The sequence below is a fragment of the Arachis ipaensis genome, chromosome B02, assembly GCF_000816755.2.
Source record: "Arachis ipaensis cultivar K30076 chromosome B02, Araip1.1, whole genome shotgun sequence".
Classification (NCBI taxonomy): Eukaryota; Viridiplantae; Streptophyta; class Magnoliopsida; order Fabales; family Fabaceae; genus Arachis; species Arachis ipaensis.
Window position 1 is genome coordinate 92,361,674 of NC_029786.2, and position 5,301 is coordinate 92,366,974.

General features: G+C 34.6%; 1 long non-coding RNA gene across 1 annotated transcript; it reads left to right on the plus strand.

Annotated features, from left to right (window-relative positions):
• LOC107628465 lies at positions 2,849-4,581 on the plus strand. The gene is made up of 3 exons (XR_001617800.2): positions 2,849-3,250; positions 3,819-3,987; positions 4,357-4,581. It is a non-coding gene; the product is annotated as an uncharacterized LOC107628465 (long non-coding RNA).

Consider the following 5,301-nt stretch of genomic DNA (forward strand, 5'->3'; position numbering starts at 1 on the left):
CATTGAAACAATTCACAGAGACCAAGAAACCATAGTAGAATACAACAATACCAGCCTAGCCCTCCGAAAAAGATCCCGTGATGTGGCCGACATCTTTCTCACCGACCTTGACGCCCGACAAGACGGGCAGCCTATACCAGAACCGGAGGTTGACACGAAAAAACTACAGATAGGGCAAACCAAGGAAGAACATACGTTCATCAACAGTAACCTCCCATATATGACCTCAAGGAAGAACTTGTGAGCCTCTTGAAATGGAACAAAGACTTATTCGTGTTCATCCCGGCTGACATGCTGGGCATAGACCCTAATCTAATGTCCCACCGACTAGCCGTGGACCCCAAATCCAAGCCTGTGGCACAAAGGAGACGAAAAAAGTCCCCAGACCAAGCAACCGAGGTCAAGAAACAGGTCAAAGCCCTTTTCGAAGCAGGCTTTATCCGATAGTTAAATTACACGACCTGGTTGGCCAGCGTCNNGTTAGTAAAAAAGTGAACGGAAAATGGCGAATGTGCGTCGATTACACGGATTTGAATAAAGCCTGTCCAAAAGACGCCTTTCCCCTTCCAAATATCGACGGACTCGTCGACGCCACGTCTGGCCACCAATACTTCAGCTTCATGGACGCCTACTCCGAGTATAACCAAATACCCATGCACCGACCGACGAAGATAAAAACGGCTTTTTATCACTTCCGATGGCACGTACTGCTACACAGTCATGCCCTTTGGATTAAAAAAACGCAAAAATCACTTATCTGAGTCTCGTTAACAAAATATTCCAGGACCTATCCGAAACCAAGCTAAAAGTTTACATAGATGACATGCTTGCTAAAACTCAATCGGGCGAACAACTCATCGGCGGCTTATTTTTAATTTTAAATAACAAATCGAACTTTTAAATTTAAAAAATCAGAGGGTCATATTTTCATAGTGCACAAATCGGAGAGTTCGATTAGTATGCTTAAAAAAAATTTTCAGTACTACAATACAAATCTTACCATCAGATTTGTATTTTTTTTCAAAAAAAAAAAATAAAACTCAAATTTATGATATAAAAAAAAATTAAAAATCACAAATTTGATTTGATTCTCATATTTGTGATATCCATACAAGTAAAAATTTATTAAATTTTTACATTATTAAAAAACACCGCTACAACTTTAATATTAAAAATAAATAACTCAGTAGGGCTAAAATAAAGTTGACACCAACATGCCAAAAGAATTAACAAAAATGCTCTAAAAGAATTCGAGGAGAATTCCTTACGTGGCTCTAAAAAGTTTTCAATTGGGCAAATAATTTTGATATTTATTAATGAAAATGCATGCTACTGAAAATAGCAAAATTCATGCTATTTAAAAGACTAGATAGCGAGGTGAAGCGCGTCGGTTAATTCACCGCTACAACCTAACTAACTTTACATGAAATTTCTTGGTACTTCTCACGATCTTACTGATTAGTTTCCCTTCCCAAATGCCAATAGAAAGATGAAAATGATAAGCTTATTATTATGATAAGCTTATTATTAATAATAAGCTCGTGGTAGTAGACCATTTTGACTAGCTATGAGGTTCAACCCCCAGCTACTAAAACGATAGGTGCATGCAAATCTCATTAATAAGAAAATATAGAGTTGAACTTCCAAACGAGGTAGAACCGTGTTCATTAAATGACTGTGGGACAAATACTGCGACAAAGAGATTGTGATTGTTAGATTTTCATTATGATAGTGTTCGTACCTTATGTGGAGGTTACAAGCTGAGAAGATTCGGAGTCCTAACTTGAACGATGTTGGAATTAGGCTGAGAACTATCTATAAGACATTCGAAATCTAAATTAGTAATGTTTTAAGTAATAGAAAGAATAGAATGTTACTTGTTTAACGCCAAAAAATCCATGAAAATTTTTCAGTTTCCTTCGAACAGTTGCTTCTCTCTATTTTCGAATGGTCAAAAAAGTAAAAAGTCAAATATATTTAATGATAACTTATCTTTTCTATTTTCGACTTTATTACTTCTTTACTTGTTCTTTTTTTGTTTTCAACTTAATGACTTTCTCACCTTTTTTTTTTTAATTATTCTGTTGGTCTCTATAGTTTCGTAAAATTTTTAATAATTAGATTTTTATATTTTTTTTTTCTTTTAATTGAGTCCTTGTACCAATTTTTGTTTTTAATTTGATCCCTATACTTTATTTTCCTTTTAATTGATCCTTGCACTAATTTTTTTTTGTTTTAATTAGGTTTCTATACAATTAAACCAATTACTGTCAAGAGGGACCTAATTGAAAAAAAATTGGTACAGCGATACAGGGACCCAATTAAAAGAAAAAAAAGTATAAAAACTTAATTAAAATTTTCACAAAATTATAGGATTAACAGAATAATTAAACCTTTTTTTATATGACATTTGACATGATTAAGGACTTGAAATTCATGATCCATAGAGAGAACTTCTTACTAATTCACTGTAGAAGATGAAGCCAAAAAACAAAAGAAAACACCACATTGAACCATCTGAAGTCGTTCTCCCGACCTCCTTTGGTTACATCCTGGAAAAAGACTTTCACTCTCCTGAGTTCGTAGACTCATATCTTATGACTAAGACCACCAAATGGGACTAGTCAAGATACTCTTTGAAGACACCTTATCCCACTACAAAAAAAGAGGTTTAAAATGGCATTTTTATTACGGCGGTTTTGAAAAACCGTCGTAATATCCGGGCATTAAGGCATTTTTTAATGCCGCCATAATTGATTTATATTTGGTGGCGGTTCTATTAATTATGGCGGTTTTGAACCGCCATTAACACATATGTATAAAATGCAAACATTTGCAATCCCTAGTTTTAGAACATGTAACATTATGCATATGGCGGCCTCTTCCTTCTCTCTTTCGTCCTCCTCTCCGTCGAATCCAATTTTAATCATTTCAGAACCCATTTTTGTCTATGTTGCTTTGTCCACTACACTTTTACCCTCCATCGCTGCTGCATCTTCAACAGAATCGAAGGTTCCAAGCTACACACGCGCCTTCTTCCTCACGCTATAGAACCGCATTTCGCGAACGTTGTTTCCCTATTGTCGATGCTCCTAGCCTGTGCGACGATTTCCGATCCTCTTGCTCTCTAACGACACTCTTCTCCAGTAACATCTCCTATGATGATGTCTCCTCTAACTTCCTCTCCTTGCCGTCCTAGCTCTGTGTCTTTTCCGCCATCAGCACCTCCCTTTCGTTCTGAATATGGAAGGTCAGCTTGCTACTTTTTTACATTTTAGGATTCAAAAGTACAAATTATTTCTCTGCTTTTTGCTTATGTGAAATTGGATATGCTGATAAGGTATTGAAATTGGAATTAATTAATTCCTATCATAGGTAAATTTTTAATTAGTTACGTCTTTCAATTTTTCTATATCCAGATATTTTAGAATTAAAGATATCTATAGCAGAAAATAAAGACATGTATGTAAGGATACTGAATGAACATTTTCTAAATTTAGGAAATTCAATGAAATTAAGAAGAAAGAAAAAATGAATTATAGCATGAGAGTAAGTAATGGAACGAAGAAGTTGCATCTTCTCGTGTAGTAGTGCTGCTCTCTTTTGCTCTCTAGAAACCATGGGAAGGTGTGTTATTTTTGTTTCTTCTGTTTTGCTATATATATATATATATATCAACTTCTGTAGATCTCTATCTGAAGCTATTTATATATAATTAGAGAGATAGAAAATTCCTATAAGGAAGACCTCTCATCAAACAACACTATTTACTATTTATTTATTATTGTTGTGTTTTTTTTTCTCAAAAACTATCAAAGTTTCTGCTGTGGTCTGAGGGATCGCCATTCTCAACCTCAATGCTGTCCAAGGAGGGTAGAATATGCTATCCAAGTTGGTGCCACAAGAAGAACAAGTCAGAGGCTAGTGTGTTAGTTCAGCATGTAGCAATTGTCTGGTTTTCATGTTGAGAATAGACTCAAGGAAGAGGTATAAAGCATCTGCTGAAATTTGACACGTTTTTGTTCTTAGATTTAGTCATAGTTTGTACACATAATGGCAGTATAGAAGCAAAATAGTTTTGTTCCTTTGTGCTATTTGTTGAAATATTTTTAGTATTTAGGGAACCAGATTTTATATTCCAGATGTTTTGCTTATGTGATAGGCTTAAATATTTGTTTAGAAATCAACCTTAACTTGAGTAGTTAATAATTGTGCATTCAATCTAAGTTATAAATCCACAACTACTTTATTCTTATAAATTGTAATTTGAGAATAATATATTTTCTTTATTTATAAATCCCGTGGTTTGCTTCATTATCCTGTGACCAATTTTTGTGGTTGCCAATTTGATGACAGGTTCTGAAGTGGGAAGATGCAGAAATCGGAGAGCTAAAAGAAGGCGAGGTGCGCACGAGGAACAAAGCCATTGGCCTTAATTTTATCGATGTCTACTTTCAGAAAGTTTATAAAGCCCTCTCATTGCCTTTCACACCAGGTTTTTGGAGTTTATTTACCTCTTATCAATTGATCTGTCATAAAACACTTATGCCAATGCCAAAAAAAAAGAAAATAAAAAGAAGAGGTAGAGAAAAATTGTTTCGGTTCTATAATGCCATTAATGAGCAGTGACCTGAAGACTTGTCTGTTCTAGTGTTCAATTACTCCATGCAGCAATTCAAATTGTGGATTATTTAGCTTGGTTTAGTGCTTAGTCGATACTTGTTAGTTTGACTAGTTTCAACATAGAAGGGGATGAGGTTTTCAATTATTCACTTGCAATTGGTTCCTTTACTGGGATTAGGTAGAATTAATATTTTGCTAAAATATTTTATTAGTTATAAGTTATAACAAAAATTGTACATTGTATTCTTGGCATTTTACATACTGGAAAATTAGATTTTCTCCTACTTATTACCGCAGAGAACACTAGAAAATGATTGGGTGTCAACGAAGTTATATTCTAAATTTTGTTGATGGCTATGATCCATGGATTCTTTAAAATTAAGGATGTATTGTATTGCACTCTTATCTTTCAAAGAGTATTTGAGTCAGTTATGAAGACTTGCCTCACCATCTATTATCCATAGAATCTGTGGATAATTGACCGCTGGTTTTCAATTACGGTTGTAGTGATCCTATTTCTGTGGTTAGAGCCAAGGGAATTGGAGTTCTTGGGCTTGATCGATAGTGAGCAGAATGCCATGAATGGGGTAAGTTTAGATGGTTTAAATACGTTATTAGATATTAACATAGTTTAGAAAATTGGATGGTAGATTTGATTGATTAGTGTTTATTGCAATG